This window comes from Nyctereutes procyonoides, unplaced genomic scaffold (genome assembly GCF_905146905.1).
Source record: "Nyctereutes procyonoides isolate TBG_1078 unplaced genomic scaffold, NYPRO_anot_genome, whole genome shotgun sequence".
NCBI lineage: Eukaryota > Metazoa > Chordata > Mammalia > Carnivora > Canidae > Nyctereutes > Nyctereutes procyonoides.
Window position 1 is genome coordinate 33,532,401 of NW_026575139.1, and position 17,815 is coordinate 33,550,215.

The following is a 17,815-nucleotide window of genomic DNA, read 5'->3' on the forward strand; positions in this document are numbered from 1 at the left end:
CGTCCTGGTTTTTCCAGGTTGATCACAAACTGATACTGGATGGGTTGAGGGGCATCCATCAGATGGATGTACAAACAGCTCCCTCCGGGAGGGAAGAAGAAAGGGAATCATCACATATTACATGCCTGCACTGGGCTCAGCATTTTCACTAACTGGGCCCCATCTGAGTGCCACATATACTCACTACCAAAAAGAGGAAACTGAGTGGCAGAGATGATAAGTAACATGTCTGAAGTCACATGCCTTGCAAGGTAAAAGCCAAAATTCAAGCCAGGGCACTATGGCTCCAGGGCCAGGCTTCCCTAGTGCCTTCTTCTCACGCCCATGACAACCACAGGGAGCACCAGCAGGACCTCTACTTTTATAAACATAAAAGCTGAGGTGCAGAGTAGTTAAGTGACTTGCCCTAAATCACGCTGCAAGTAAGCCACCGATCCAAGATTCAGTATCAGTCTGTGTCCCCAAAGCTCTTCCTGTCATCTCACACTGAGTTCCCAGAAATAAACAAGGTGAGGTCTTAGTATGTATGGCTGCTTTTTTTAAATCATAAAATACAAATTTTGTTTTTAAAGAAATAAAGCAATAAAATCCCTGTGGTGATGGTAGCATAATCAGGCTAGCTACATTGGCAGGGCCTCAAACAAATCAGCAGTGAACAAGCGAGGCTTCTATTTAAATTTCTTCCACAACATTGTTATTGTAACTTCAGATGCCAGCTGCTCATGCTGACATTGTGTACATCACTCCAATTGCACAGGTGAGAGGGTTTTACAAAACCCCTTTGTGAAGTTGACCCATTTTCCCGCTTGAGAATAAGTTATACAAGGCTTTGAGATATTTTGTCTCTGGTGTCTTCTCACTGACCCCTGCCTACCACCTGACCCCCACCATGCTCCTCTCCTGTGTCTAGAGACCCTGTAGAGAGGAGAAAGAACTCAATACTGGAGTCAAAAGACCAGACTCAGTTGTGTTTAAGTGTGTGTGTGTGTGTGTGTGTGTGTGTGTGTGTGTGTGTGTGTTTAAGGTTTTATTTTGGGGCATCTGGTTGGCTCTGTTGGAACATGTAACTTTGGATCTTATGGTCAAGAGTCCAAACCCCATGTTGTGTGTAGAGATTACTAAGAAAAATAAACATAAAAAAAGATTTTATTTTTAAGTAATCTCTACACCCAACATGAGGCTTGAACTCACAACCCCGAGGTCAAGAGTTTCTCTGAAAAATGCGAACATTGAACCTAGGGACCTCTTCCCATTCTATGGCTGATACTCATTGTCATTCATTCATTCATTCATTCATTCCACTGACTTGGACCAAGCGATGTATTACATGCTGGGGAAACAGAGATTACTACAGCCCATCACTGTGTTAGTTCACAGCCTAACACTATGATACAACCCTTTGTGGTAAGTGTCCTAACAGAGGGAGGTTGGTATCACAATGACTCAAACCATAGAGTCCTGCTTGGAGGGACAAGTAAGGATTCAAGCAGAAGGAGATCTTTGAGCTGAATGTTGCATGGTAAGAAGATGAGGAGGGACATTCCCACCAGAGGGAGCAGCAGGTGCAGAGACACAGAAGTAGGGACCAGCACAACACAGCCCATCCACCACAAGTGGTTTGATGTGGGCAGAGTAGAGATTTTGTTCACAAGAAAAGGAGATGAATCTTGAGTACTGGGCCTCTGCCCATTATAGAGGCATGGGGACCCAACTGAAAGGCCTTAACTGAAGGAACAACACCATCTGACATATGTTTGGGAAGATCATGCCAGTGGCAAGGATGAGTAGAGGAAAGCAGGTAACAAGTCTGGGGGTAGAAAGATCCATCAGAAAACTGTTCCAACAATCCAGGTGAGAAAACCTAAGGAAGTAGCAGTGGGGATGGGAGATAGGACAGAGACAAAATTTCTTCCAGTTTAAGGAAAAAGAACATATAGCAATACACTGGGTGTGAAGCCAGTAGTCTAAGAGTCTCAAAGATGGTGATGAATGTGCCATATACCTGACTGGATAAGAATTCCACATTTTTAGAAAACTTGTATCATTTTAAAGACAGTTCCTTAAGAGGCCAGCAAAAACACCCCCTTGGAGATGGCTGCCTCCTTCCTAAGACCCTACAGTAGTAGAGAAACTATTTTTGAAACGGTTTTCAAGGCAATTTCATTATCATTGAGCTATATTTTCTCACTGCACCGGACTTAATGTCCTAAGGGAAGAGAAAGGTGGATACCATCTTGAATAAAATCCAAAGGACAAGAAAGGAGGAAGATATGACGAAAAAGAAGTCTCTGAAAAACATAAAGAAGTACAAACCCTTTTGGTATGTGGAGGGAGAGAGGGAGGGGATGGGAGACCAGAAGTCCATGCTCTCCCACTCATGTCAAACCTTGATGGCAGTGTGGAAAAAGAGTAGAAACCTCCCCAGAGGTTGAGAGTATGCTAGAAACAAAAACAACTTCTGCCTTGCTCCTTTAATGGAGCCCTGGGGGAGTCACCCTTGCCATGTGTCCCAATGTCTATCTAGGGTGACTGCGGCAAAGTAGAGACAACTGCATGGTATGTTTAGTCTAAGAGAATCTTTAGATGGCCTCCCGCCACCCTGCCCCAAGCTAATTCCCTTTGGCTTGAGTGAGGCCCAGAAGTTTCTAGATCCCCTAAGGAATGTAGACAGGCATTGAGAATTGAGAGCCTGTGGACCTGCTTTGGGAAAAGGAAAACATGCAGAGGCATGGAACAGGTGTAGATTTGTATGGACCGAACCAGCAGAGCTGAGACAGGACCAATGAACCAAGTGAACTGTCAACAGACCCCACCAGCCAGGGCCTCACCATGTATGCCAGCAGACCAGGTGGGTGAAGGACAGCTTGGCAGAGGCCATTGAGGACCAGACAGCACCAGGTCCAGCATCCAGAGCAGCAAACCACCTTCCCTCTGCCATTGCCCCAGATCTATCCCAAGGGTAGAGGAGCAGGGGTTCACCTAGAGAGCAGGTAACAGTGCTGGCAGGACTGGACTGTATATGTATCCAAAAGGGGCTGAACTACTTTAATAAAACTACATTATCTTATTTTTAAGATTTTATTTATTTATTTGAGAAAGCGTGCATGAACAGGGAGGAGGAGCAAGGGGAGAGGGAGAAGCAGACTCCCGCTGAGCAGGGAGCCCGTCCCAGAGGGGTCACGATGGGGAGTTGTAGGGCTCCATCTCAGGACCCTGAGATCATGACCTGTGCCAAAGGCAGATGCTCAGCCACTGAGCCACCCCGGTACTCACGATAAAACTATTTTAAAGAGAAAGATGCTGGGGCACCTGGATGGCTCAGTCAGCTGAGCATCCAATTCTTGATTTTAGCTCAGATCAAGATCTCAGGGTTATAAGATCAAGCCCCATATCGGGCTCTGAATCTCTGCTGGAGATTCTCTTGCTCCCTTCCTTCTGCTTGCTTACTCTCTCTCTCTTATAAATAAGTAAATAAAATATTTTTAAAAATAAAGTAGAAGAGGCTAGTTTTCTTTTAGTTGCCAAGTTTAAATTCTCCCACATAATATTAATGGAAAGGAGAATTTGTGAAGAAGCTTATGTGTGTTCTAAAAATTAAAGAGGCTAAATTTTTCTTTTTCTTAAGTGTGTAATTTTGACACCTCCTCAGTTTGTTTTTAAGTCAGATTTATGAGGCATAATTTATACACAGTAAAATCCATCCTTTCAAAGTGTACATACAAGGAGTTTTGACAAATGTATAGTTGTATAATCATCACTTCAATTAACGTCCAGAACAGTTCCATCACCCCCAAAAGTCTCTTGTAGCCTTTGCACAATCAGGCCCTCCCACCCTTAGCCTCTGGCAACCACTGATCTGTTTTCTGTCTCATAATCCTGCCTTTTCCAGAATGCTGTATAAATGGAACCACACACTATGTAGCCTTTTGTCCTAAACTTTTAAACAGTGTCTACCTTTGCTTCCTCCTCTTCTTCCACTCTGTCTTCTCTGCCAACTGCTTTATATGGACAAACCCAGACCAGCAGCTGTGTCTGAAGCTTCCCCACCCACCACTGGATGCTTTACTGGATGCTTTGTGCAAACCCCAGCCCCCTAGGGGTCTCGGGTCTGGGTATTTACCACCCTAGACCTCTTGGTTCTCTGGAAGGTTTGCTACTCTTTTATTTTATTTTTTTTAAGATTTTTATTTATTTATTCATAGACACAGAGAGAGAGGGGCAGAGACACAGACAGAGGGAGAAGTAGGCTTCACGCAGGGAGCCCAATGTGGGACTCGATCCTGGGTTTCCAGGATCACACCCCAGGCTGCAGGCGGCGCCAAACCGGGGCTGCCCGTTTGCTACTCTTTTAAAGGTGGTTTGGTGTTCTTTGCCTCGTGGAAACCAGATGCCTCTCTTCAGGGGCCTCCTCACAGTTCCCAACACTCCTCCCTCACTCCCCTCCTACTGCCCTGCACCCTGGGTACCTGGGGAATCCACACACTCTGACCTCAACTCTCTGACCTTCAAGCATCCCTCTTCTCAGCCTTCCTCCTCTCCTTGTCCTCTGTCCTCTGTCACCTTGCTTTCTGGGCCTGGGCTACCTTATGACCTTTACTGACACACATGTAGCTTGTAGTCCAGGAGCCTCCGAGCACCATTTGGCTCATTGGTTTGGGTTTGTTGACAGTGGGGTTTTTCTCAGTGAGGAAGAAGCAAGAAACCTCAACAGCGCAATTTCCTTCTCACCCCAGAGTGATGGTGACAGATTCTGAGTCTCCAGGGCAGAGACAGTGTCTTTACATGCCCTGTTGAGTGTTGCCTTCACAGTGGTGAAGAAATAAGGAGGGGGTAGGGTAGGCAAGAGGACAGGGCATCTGTGCTTAGGGGTCGGACCCAATGTGTCTGATGAGAAGACTTCAAAGGTGTTCCTCTTTTCTCCTGTGCCAGACATTTGCAAGCTGATTGTGTCTCACAGGAGCTATACACCCCTTCTTCCTCTGCCACAAGCCTTTGCAAAGGGTCATGCCCAGGGAACTGAGCATCCTCCTGCGTCTTGAGCAGGGAGGAAGACGAAGGCAGAGGCATATGGAAAAGAGAAAGTGCCAGAATAGAGTGTGCTGTGGGAGGCTGGCTCTTTCCTTGTGTGACAATTCCTCCCTGATGTCACTGACCCCTTCACCTGACTCGGAGGCAGTCAGAGGGAGTCCAGGCTATATAGCCAAGCCTTTTGCTAAAACTGGTATTAATACTGCTCCAGGGAACAGAAGGGGTAGGAAGGCAGGTTCCGTGTTCATTCAATTTCCTTCAAGGCCAAGTGATCTGGAACCCAGCTCTGAAGTCAAAGTGCCAGGTCCTAGTCCTAAGCGCCTTCACGGACTACCCTTGGGGCTTGGAGCAAGCTACCCAACCTCCTGGTGCCTCGGTTTCTCCACCTGCAAAATGAGGTGGTCACCAGAACTAACCCACTGGGCAGCAGTGGAGATGGAATGAGAGACTCCATATGCACTTGGCACATAAGAATGGCTCAAAAGAGGACAGCTGCTATGGGCATTATTAGTCTTTCCAGGTAGGAACCAAGGATCCTGAAATCTCAAGCTATTCCAGATGAAGCTAAAAAGAAGAGAATCACCAAGTCTCAGGCTAAAGAAACTTATTGACACACTCAGTGAAATCGAACCCAGCTCCTCCAAGGCTGGTGGGGGTGGAGGTGAAATTCTCACAGTGGTGGGGAAGGGTTGCAGCTTTCCTTATCCATGGAGGCACCCCGCGAGATTAGGGAGAAATTTCCAGGGTAAGATGAAAATTGGGTGACAGAGCCAAGAGATCCCACCATCCTTCCCATGGGGAGAATCTCCTGGCAGCCGGAGCCAACCTCGGAGGAAGCGGATTTTGATTTTATTAAGGAAGTCAACACGTTTCCTTCTGTCCAATGTGGACTCTGTGTTGTTCACATTATTGGTTTCCAGGATGTGAAATGTCATTGTAGGATAGAGCCTGGAGGAGAATGGGCCAAATGCCTCTTTAGAAAGCTTCAGCCAACTATTGAAGAAAGTCTGCCTTCCCGCTAGACTTCACAATCATATGCCATTCAGAAAGCAGCAGTAACCGTTGAAGTGATAATAACAGTAAACTTTTTGTTTTTTAGCAATTGAGATAAAAGGCTTGAAACAATCCTGTTAAGCGAGTAGTACTATTATTTCCATTTTACAGAACAAGAACCTGAGGCTTGATGAATTTAAATAGCCTGCTGGAGTCACAAGGACAACAGATGACTGAGAAGATATTTTGTGTTTTGCTGTTGTTGTTTTTTCTCCTCCCGCCCCCAGCTTTATTGGGACAAAACTGACAAATAATAGTGTGAACAGTTAAGGTATACAATGTGATGATTTGATTCACACAGATATTGTGAAATGATTACCACAATATGGTTAGCTAATGCATTCATTACCTCACAGAGTTACCTTTTGTATGTGTGTCACTTAAGATCTATTCTTTTTTTTTTTTAAAAGATTTTATTTATTTATTCATGAGAGACACAGAAAGAGGCAGAGACATAGGCAGAGGGAGAAGCAGGTTCCCTGCAAGGACTCCATCCCAGGACCCCGGGATCACAACCTGAGCCAAAGCCAGATGCTCAACTGCTGAACCAGCCAGGCGTCCCTAAGATTTATTCTCTTAGCAAATTTCAAAAATACAGTCCGGTACTGTGAACTATAGTTACCATGCTGTACATTTGATCAGAAAATTTGGGTCTGCTTGAATTCAGAGCCTAGGTTCTCACCAGTATCGTGTCTCTTAGAGGACATTTCAACCTAGTGAGAAAAGCATGTGTACGATCTGCCCCCTTTCAACTACCTTCGGGTATTTATTTTCTCTTAAGTTTCTGGGAAGTCTGAAAGCTCAGCCCCAAAGAAAGAACAAGTAGCTCGTTTCTGCCCCCTAGAGGACACAACCTACATTACTGAGAATAGAGACGGGAAGGCAGTGTTTAACAAGTGTGCTCCAAATCCCAGTAGGTTCAGGCCTGCAAGAAACAAATCTAAAACGAACACCCTTTAGTTTATGAAAAGTTGGCGATAACCGGTTGGGGATTTTCTGGACCGGGAGTGAGAACACTGTATCAAGGGCGGGACCTGCAGTAAGACTGGAGCATTCATTTTTAATACTGGCCCCCAGATGATTCTTATGCTCAGGCAAGTTTTTGGGAAACACAGATGCATATGATTCACTCATCTTACAAGGGTTGGAAGAACGCCTCCCATCTACAGCCCATTATGACTTCAGCATGGGGCAGATGCCAAGGGGGTTGAGTAGGGTCTCTGCCTTCAGTCAATTACATCACCTCTCAGAGCCTTGGCTTCCTAATTTAGAAAATAACCCATTTTGTGACTGATATGGAAGCCAGGAGACCCAAGTTGTGCTTGCAGACAGGGTGTGCTTTACTTAATCTCCCAAACATCAGTTTCCCTGTCTGTAAATGAGGGGGTGAACACCCATCAAGTTTCCTTCCTGCTCCAAGATCCCGGAATCTCTTTCTGTCTCTGTCCAGACCTCAACCCCCTGGCAAGAGGCTACAGGGAAGCCTTGGGTCACCTGCTTAGGAGGTTGGTCTCCACAAGGGTAAAGACCCACATCCTGCCACACTGCTCACAGCTCTTCTAGGAGCAGCTGGGGTCCAGAGCTTTGCATGCCCCTGTTGTTTGCATTCACAGCCACACTGTAGGATCCTTCTTTTCACTCCATGTGCTGTGCAAAGTGGGACTTTTGCATGTTCACACAAAGATGCTGGGGAAAGTAAAGTTGATTTGGAAAAGGAAAGTTCTCTAGAAACCCAAAGATAAGGCTTCTGGAATTAGATTGACCAGTCTTCAGATCCTAGCTCTGCAACTCATTAGCGATGTGATTTTGAGCAAGTTACCCATTCCATACTTGGTTTACTCAACTGTAAAATGGGCATTAGAATAGTACCTATCTTATTGGGTTGTGTGAAAATGAAATGAGATGATGCTATGAAAAGTGGTTTTATTATATCTGGTACATGATGGGGATTCTGGAATGTTCCCTGACTGACACAACTGGGAAATGGCAAGGCAGTTCACAATCAGTACTCCACACAGACATTTAGCACCCAAGTGTCTCCTTCAGGGAACTCCAACTTGACCTCTGTAATGATCTGAAATGCCACTGTTCCCTTGCTCATGTTTAAACGTTCCAATGAAGCCAAGCCTTCCTCCCCACATTTCTCAAGGTGAGTCTTTAGTGGGTCCTTGGTCTCATGGGGCCACAACACGCCACAGTGCCAAGTCCTTGGATGGTAGCCCATCTGGGTTTGAGGCTGCAGGAAAAGAGATGCATGAGGGGCCCAGAGCAGGCCAAGGCCTCACTGAGGTGCTCTGCAGGAGCCAGCCCAACAAGCAAGACCTAGAAGAGCATGGCCCTGCTTCACAATTTGCAGTTGAAGGGTGAATAATTATTGGCCTTGCCCTTATAATATGCTACCGCTTTTGACTAAAATTGAACAAAAGTACGATCCACAAGAACACTCAGGCACTGCAAGGTGGCAGCAAACAAGCACATAGGATTGGCCAGAAAGAGTACTAATACCTAAAAAGCAAATTACTGGTTTAATGAAGGGAAAGGTCTTAATAAGAACTGGCTTTAGCACAAAAACACAGCTTCTGAGGCTACACTATCTCGCTCCAACCCAAGCAGACAGCTGGAGCTGGGGACCAGTGGGGCTGACTCCGGGGCAAGAATGGGGGAACACAGATGTGAGGCTCTGGCCTCACAACTGACAAAGGGCCCCACACTCTGGCTTTTGACATTATCTCCAAATGACAGGATTGAAGGAAGGTGATATTTGGGGTAGAACTCTAAACCTGTGTTCGATCACTGCCTATAGAGCACTTCGTGTAATATATTTAAAATATGTCTTGGAATTTATCTTGCAAAAGCAAAATTACCTTTCATTTTCTGTGGTCAAAGCATTAATCTGTCAAAGGTAAATATTTTAAATATATCACAGTTCTCAGTAATCTTTTCGGGGATAGGTGCATTTCTTCACATTTTTATTTATCTATCTATTTTTTTTATTTATTTTATCTATCTATTTTTTTCTTTTATTTTTTATCTATCTATATATCTATATATCTATCTATATATCGAACTTTCTGGACAAGAAGGAAGACCCTGATTGAAGGGTCAGTCCTCCCTTCTCACTCAGAGGAGATGAATCTGCAAGGACAAACCCCCAAAATGCCTTTTGTTCAGCCAAACTGATGAAGGCCCCTAAGTATATTCCCACAGGGAGTGTATGTCCCACTGTCCACACCAGGGTTTGAACCACAGACATTGCTCGTTTTTCTGGATTCATAACAACTCTAAAGCCTGGCCCCAGATAGCACCAACTGTTTTTTTTTCCCCACCTCTTACGTAAACTACCAAAGCCTACAGTAAAATACATCAAAATTCTAACTTGAGTATTTGCCACCTGTCCCTGTCTGATTAAGATGATGTAGCTGGCCTCCATATCTAGGATGTTTTTGTTAATCTGACATGCCTAAGAAATCAGTCCCAAGGAAATAGGGTGAAAGCCTCCCTCTCCAAACTTCCTTTCTTGAAGTTGATAAAAATGTCAGTGATGGACCACATCCAGCAAGAGTTCTGGCAGCCAACACACAATCTCATATGAATCACAGCCACGCCCTTTTCTCACACAGAGTGCCAGCAGCTCAACTTTCAGAGCCCACTTTTCACGCACACTGTGGCTAACGGGAACATCCAGAAAGTCCTAGAGGTGAGCCAGAGTGCCCTGAGTTTGCATCTTTCTCAGGGATGAATTGTTCACTCAATAAACACATATATAAATGCTTTTTTTTTAATTTTTATTTATTTATGATAGTCACACACAGAGAGAGAGAGGCAGAGACACAGGCAGAGGGAGAAGCAGGCTCCATGCACGGGAAGCCCGACGTGGGACTCGATCCCGGATCCCCAGGATCGCGCCCTGGGCCAAAGGCAGGCGCTAAACCACTGCGCCACCCAGGGATCCCTATAAATGCTTTTTTAAGGTAGTATCTTTAAAAATTGAGACATAATTCACAGAACATAACATTTACCACTTACAGTTCACAACTCAGTGTTTTTTAGTATATTTCCTCCATTATACGATCATTGCTTTCTAATTCCAGAGTATTTCCGTCATGACATGAAACTTCATAAGTCACTCTCCCTTACCTCTTCCCCCAGCCCCTAGCAATCACTGATCTACCGGGGGTCTTTATGATTTACCTATTCTGCATGTTTCTAAAGTGAAATCATACTTTCTGCAGCCTTTTGTGTCTGGTTTCTTTCACGTAGCCCAGCGTTTGCAAGGCTCCATGTTATACCCATGTTGCAATGTGTACAGTGTTGCTGAAACACATTCTCTTGTATGGATACACCACTTTTTATTCACACATGCATGAGTTGATGGACATTTGGGTTGTTTCCATTTTTTGGCTATTATGAATAATGTTGTTATGAACATTCCTGTACAAGTGTGTGTGTGGACCTATGTTTTCAGTTCTCTTGGGTGTACAGCTAGGAGTGGAATTGCTGGGTTATACGGCAACTCTATGTTTAACTGCTCGAGGAATTGCCAGACTATTCGCCCACTCAGTACATATTAACTGAGCCCCACTCTGCTGCTATGTTAGGAACCAACAGCACCTAGCCACCTGCCCCTATGGAGCATACAGTTCAGCAAGAGAAGGAGGCATTAAACAGATAATTAAAAATAGATTGTTGGGGCACCCGCATGGCTCAGTGGTTGAGTGTCTGCCTTTGGCTCAGGTCATGACCCCCGGGTCCTGCATGGGGCTCTCTTCTCATTGGCGAGCTTGCTTCTCCCTCTCCCTCTGCCTGCCACTCTGCCTACTGGCACTCTCTCTCTCTCTCTCTGCCAAAAAAAATAAATAAAATATTAAAAAAATTTTTTAAATAGATTGTTTTTTAGCACAATTGTACAAATGCTAAGAGGGAAGTTCAGGCTTCTGTGAGATTATAATGCAGGGAGGCCCCACCTGAGGATTGAACAAAGTCACAGGACAAGAATACAGACACTCTTGAACTATCAAATCCAGGGCCTGTGATACCAAAACAAAACAAAACAAACAAACATAAAAACCCCAAATTTCTCCTAAAAAACCAAAATGAAGTTCTTGTAACTCAGTGGATTCCTGAAAGTTCTCACCATCTGGGGGCAGAGAAAATCTACACAGTTGCTCCGGGAGCCTCTGAAGTGATTTATGAAGCTATTCAGACTTGGAAATGTAAGCAGCGAACAGGTTACAAAGTTGTTTTTTTTTTTTAAAGTTTTATTTATTTATTTATTTATTCATGAGAGACAGAGAGAGAGAGAGAGAGGCAGAGACACAGGCAGAGGGAGAAGCAGGCTCCGCGCAGGGAGCCCTATGCGGACTCGATCCCAGGTCTCCAGGACCACACCCTGAGCTGAAGGCAGACGCCCAACCGCTGAGCCACCCAGGCATCCCCAGGTTACAAAGTTTGAGGATGATAATTCTTGACATCTCCCTTCAAGAAGCTGAAGGAACTCTCACTCTGACTTCCTCCTCCTCCAGAGGGGCTCGGGGCCGTGCCTCCCTCAGGCCAAGGAGGATGGACCGCGTTAGGCACCTGCGCTCTGCCTTCCCGACTCAGACCCCTGCAGCTTTTCCCTTGCTGGCAGCTATGCCCAACATTCACTTAAACAACATCAATGCCCTCTTGTTTAAAGTAGCAGTTAATTATCCAGCCTCTCACAAGAAGAAGGGAAGCCCTGAAAATGTGAGCATTGTATTTCCAGTGATGTGAAAGTTTGCTTTGACCTCAGGAGGTCAAAGTTGCCATATTTCAAGTGGCAGCAGAATCTACCAAGCTTTATTCCTGTTGAATTCACCCAAACTATTTGTACTTTGATCAAGATCCTGGGCTCGGTGCTATGGGAAGATACAAAACAACATAAGCATCCATATTAGTCACTGTCCTTAAGAGAGTATGTGGTGTGGGGCGCCTGGGTGGCTCAGTGGTTGAGCGTCTGCCTTCGGCTCAGGGCGTGATCTCAGGGTCCTGGGATCGAATCCAGCATCAGACTTCCCGTGGGGTGCCTGCTTCTCCCTCTGCCTATATCTCTGCCTCTCTCTGTGTCTGTCATAAATAAATAAAATAAAATCTTAAAAAAAAAAAGGAGTATGTGGTGAGAGAGAAGAGCTTAAGATAAGATACACATGGTACATAGGAATCCGAGGAGTGTCGGAGCCATAAAAGACATGGTCATGAGGGGGAGGAAGAGAGTTCCCTTTGGGTTAGGCTGGGAACCCCAGGCTTTCTGAAGCTGGTGGGACAGGCGACATGCAAATTTCCAGCAGGGGAGATGGCATCCCCGCAGGGTAGATGATCGGTGCAAAGGCACAGTGGTAGGAATTTAAAGGACGTGTTAGGTCTGACATAGAGGTTCCTGAATGAAGCCTCATTTTTTTTTTTAAATGAGGCCACTTTGAAATTTCCAGTTTTTATCAGATAGTCCCAGTAAGACCCAAGATTTTTACTTCATCCCTAAACAAACAGAGGTCCAACTGCTGGGATGCAGGGATCTGAATGAGAACACCACTACGGCCCTTCTGTTTCTTTTTCCTATGCTTCACCCTCAGCAGGGGAAATGCCCTACAACCCTGGGGGCCCTTCATGCTGATGACAGTGGACACATGAGAAAGGGCTCTTCCCCGATCCTGGCTGGTGCTGGGTCCCTAAAGGAGCAGGGTGGGGCCTCCACTGGGGCTCTCTGGGATGGGCTGGATAGCCCCCTGCCACACACACACACACACACACACACACACACACACACAGTGGTCCCACCCATCCCGTGAACAGGGCTTTTTGCTTTCCATCCTCTGTTTTAACACAGGTTGGTTCATTTCTATCCTACCCAGACTTTCTCCTCAGAGAAATCTTTGGAATTTCACTGTCCCCTTCCTTCACAGCGCTGGTTCTCAATTCCGGGAGCTACTTACGCTCCAGGAGGTGTTTTAGAAATTTGTGGAGGCTTTTCTTGGTTGTCTCAATGCTGGGAAGAGCACTATTGGCTTTTTGTAGGGAGAAATCAGGGAGACTGAATGTCCTCCTGCAATGTGCTGGAAAGTTCTGGAGGAATCAACCTATATCCCACACGATGTTTGAATGTTCCATGAGACATTTCTAGAGGCAAAACCACCTACTTATAACACTTTGAGTCTTGAAACCTAAGTCCATCTTACACATAAGTGCAGTGTATTTTTTGCCTACTTTTATATGCCCAGTTTAACTGCCCACCCCCTCCCAGGAATGCAATTACCATGCACTTTCTTTTGTGTAGAATTTTACAGTATTCGCCATTTTGGAAAATCACACTACCTACAGCAACTCTGTTGGTGGCAGCCAAAGATGCCACACCAATATATGCCCCATTCCACATGCTCTTCTGACATGAACTTAATATTCTTCTACTGAGCTTGGAGCAGGGTGGGGGGTGCAGTGGATGAGGGGATGGAATACTTCCTTCCCCTTGCACTTGGCCAATGAATGTGGTAGAAGTAATGCTGTGTGGGATGTCTGAAACTAGGTATGATGGTTAATTTTGCACGTCAATTTGGCTGGACCACAGTGCCCAGATATCTGGTCAAGCATTATTCTTGATGTTTCTGTGAAAGTGTTTTTGGATGAGACAATATTTAGGACTGTAGACTTTGAGTAAAGGAGATTGTTCTTCATAATGTAGGTGAGCCTCATCCAATCCGGTGAAGACTCAAATAGAGCAAAAGGCTGATGTCCCCCGGGAAAGGAGAAATTCTGCAACCAATGGGCTTTGAACTTGAACTGCAGCAATGGCTCTTTGAGTCTCCAGCCTGCTGGCCCATTTTGCAGATTTTGAACTTGCATTTTAGAATTACAAATTTGGACTTGGGGATCCCTCGGTGGCGCAGCGGTTTGGCGCCTGCCTTTGGCCCAGGGCGCGATCCTGGAGACCCGGGATCGAATCCCACGTCGGGCTTCCGGTGCATGGAGCCTGCTTCTCCCTCTGCCTGTGTCTCTGCCTCTCTCTCTCTCTGTGACTATCATAACTAAATAAAAAAATTAAAAAAAAATTAAAAAAAAAACAAATTTGGACTTGTATATATATATCTTACTGGTTCTGTTTCTCTTAAGAACTCTAATATACTAGGTCATAAAAGGCAATAAAGCCCTCACCTTGCTCTCTCTTTTCCTTTGAGTACTTGGAAAAAAGCCACTATATTGTGAGGAAGCCCAGGCAACATCGAGAAACCAAGTGTGGATATTCCTGACAATAGGTGCCTTGCTGGCAACCAGCCTCAATAACCAGCCATCTTGGGGATCCCTGGGTGGCTCAGCGGTTTGGCGCCTGCCTTTGGCCCAGGGTGCGATCCTGGAGTCCCGGGATCAAGTCCCGTGTCAGGCTCCCGGCATGGAGCCTGCTTCTCCCTCTGCCTGTGTCTCTGCCTCTCTCTCTCTCTTTCTCTATCTATCATAAATAAATAAAATCTTTTTAAAAAAATAAATAACCAGCCATCTGAGTAAAAGAGCCTTTGAACAACTCCAGCCCCCAGCCTTCATCAACAACTGCAATCTGAAGCCCCAGACATCATAGAGCAGATATTAGCCATCCTCACTGTGTTTGGTCTGAATTACTAATCAATAGAAACCTTGAGATAATAAATGATGAAAAATTTTTGCTTCAAGACTTAGTTCAAAAGTTTTTTTATCTAAATGATTTGATATTTGAAAGATAGGGTCCAGGGGCACCTGGGGTGCTCAGTCGGTTGTCAGACTCTTGATTTCGGCTCAGGTCATGATCTCAGGGTCATGAGATCAAGCCCCACCTTGGCTCCCCACTGATCATGGAGCCTGCTTAAGATTTTCTCTCTCCCTCTCCCTCTGCCCTTCCCTACTCGCTCTCTCTTGCTCAAAGAAAGAAAGATAGGGTCCCTAAAGAGGATGAAGATTGAAATTTATTTTTTTAAAATATTTTATTTATTTATTCATGAGAGACACAGAGAGAGAGGCAGAGACACAAGCAGAGAGAGAAGCAGGCTCCCTGTAGGGAGCCTGATGCAGCACTCAATCCCAGGACCCCGGGATCACAACCTGAGCCAAAGGCAACCACTGAGTCACCCAGGGGTCCTGAAGATTAAAAGTTAATAAAGCCTTTGCTATCAAACCTATGAAGAGTGAGCACACCCTACCTAATCTAGGAACACACCTGCCCTTGGTGATTACCTGAACAGGTGCTTTAGGTGATAAGGCAAAGTAAGGCCCAATCCACACACTCTGTAATATCTGGTCTGAAAAGATGCTACTGCCTGTCTCAGTGAGTACACACCCAGCCCCTCAGGGGTCTGGCTTCCCACATGCACCTCCAATTTGGGCCTGCCCTCATTCAAGGGAAACTGATGGCCAGATTTGAGGAAGAAGCTGCTGGCCAGGAGTAACTAGCTGCTTTCCAGATCTTCTGAAACAAGGACATTTAGATGGTTCACCTTGGGATCCAGAGTCATGCCCTTTGGAGGCCTAAGGGAATTTCAATCAAGCCCCAGCCTGTTCAGGAAGAGATAGAAGCTAGCCTCAGCAGGCCGCCACAAGCACAGGAAGCCCAGATTGTGAACCAAGCTGGAATGCCGGAGCTTTCCTTCAGACTTCAATGCTTAACTTGGGGAATCTGAATTCAGGCCAAAGAAAATAATTCTGACCAGTGGCTGGTCCCAAAGACAACAATGCCCATGATGACGGTGACATGTTCTCAAAGCAGAGCAGCAGGAGGGAGCCAGGGAAGGTCCCAGGCACAAAGCTGGAAAGTCAGTGCTCAGTACAATAAAAGTTGTTCATCCACGTGAAACACGTGCAGGCAATAAAGATAGTGAGAATTTATGGAGAGCTTGCTGTGTGCCAGGCACTAGGCTAAACCGTTTACAAACACGATCTTACTGAATTCTTAAAATATCTTCTGAAGTAGGTACAGGATTTGCTCCACTTTATAGATGAGGACACAGACTTGGCCTGCAATGCAAGTCAGATAGGTTGCATTTCAAGCCTGTCCTCTTACCCACTTTGCTGTTATCCTGCATTCAAAGGCAGAGAGAGACTGTTCCCCACTTAATACCTGACCGTGTATTCTCCAACTACAAGACAAGCTCCTACATAACCACCATACAGCCATGACAATCAGGAAATTGACACTGGTTCAATGATACCATGTGATCCACAGATCCCATTCAAATTTCACTGATTGTCCTAATTACGTCACTTACAAGTCCAGCATCCAAACTGGGATCCCACTTGCGGTCATTGTCATGTTCCTGAGTCTATTCCAACCTAGAACAGTTCCTCAGACATTCCTCATCTTTCATGACCTTGACATGTTTGAAGAGTACAGGCCAGTTGCATTATGTCATGCCCCTCAATTTGAGTTTGTCTGATGCTTCTTCATGATTTATACATTTGGGGCGAGTGCTATGCTCTTTTCAAGGGTATCATATTAGGAGGCACATGACATCAAGTTGTCCCATTACTGATAAACACAGAGGGGCTTTTAACCAGGGACTTGGGGTTACATGCTGAGAAGAAAGACAGTGAGAGCCTAGAATTTTCGCCTCCACCCCCAGCTCAACAAATCCTCTTTTGAGGAAGAGGGGGACCAGCCGATCAGAGGCCAGACAGGGTCTAGAAGGGGAACGAGATTGCTGAAAGGTGTTAGGATAGAACAGACTGTGTTTATCACAACTCATCCTGGGGAGAGAACTTTGGTAGGAAGTTCTGTCACAGCTACTTGGGGAGGAGGGAAAGACCCCACAGGGGCACTCCCAAACAGCTGGAAGAGCAAAGAGCTGGATGGCAGCTAAAGAAAACACGAAGCTGCTTCAGGACAGGGAAGGGAAACATGAGGCAAGAAAAAAAATGAGCAGGACAGGAGAACAAGAGGAGACAACAGCATCCTCACAAAGGCTCAAAGTATTTGCTTCATGTTCCTGCCTAGGTGTTTAAAAAGTCATCTTAAACTAATATACACCAAGCCTAAGGATATAAAACCTATGACCTCTACGTCTTACATAAAAACCCACTTGAATGGAAACAAAACAATGGGAAAAAAATAAAAAGTAAGTTTATTTTGACGTACCTCTTAGTCAGTAGACTTGTAGCCAAATCACCTGTGCTAACAATCCCAGATCTTTGGGTCAATTCCTCAGTCTTGCTGAGACTCAGGTTTCTCATCTGTGAAATGAGGAGAAAAAGCAGTTCACAGCATTTCCCAGAGGACTAAATAAGACACACCTGGTCATATATTCAGGCAACATTGATCGCCTATGTGGCATCACTGTTCCTGGGCTGGGAATTCAGCAGAACACAGAACAGTCCCCACAGAGCTGACATTCGGGGGGCACAGTCTACCAGATGGTTCTGTAAGCTGTCGAGCACTAGGCACAATGAAGGAGTCACTGCTATGGAAAGGCAATAGTGAGTGTGACCTGGGGGAATTAAGTCACAGAGGTTACATAAGCCACAGTAGTGCTAAGCAGAGACACGAAGTCACTCCCAGTTCTCTCCGGAGTCTGTTACCTGAGGAAGGAATGTGCCTATTTGAAAAACTATCATGGATGACAGGAGCAGAAAAACTCTGGAAAATATTGACCAAACTTCTCTGGGGCAAGGATTAGAGACAATTAGAGACAAATTCTTACTCAGTCATGGCTGCTGAGTCAGGAGCAAACTGAAGGTAGTATCATCTGAGGAGTCTGGAGACCTGCTG

At 45.4% G+C, this 17,815-nt stretch overlaps 1 protein-coding gene across 1 annotated transcript in view; it reads right to left on the bottom strand.

The window, feature by feature from the left end:
* PLEKHG3 (pleckstrin homology and RhoGEF domain containing G3) overlaps window positions 1–17,204 on the bottom strand; it is an 82,483-nt gene extending 65,279 nt beyond the window's left edge. Inside the window, exon 1 of the mRNA XM_055304508.1 lies at window positions 17,186–17,204. The gene's annotated coding sequence lies outside the window, so the exon portion shown is untranslated. The remainder of the gene's footprint in view (window positions 1–17,185) is intronic.
* Between the last annotated feature and the right edge of the window lie 611 nt (window positions 17,205–17,815).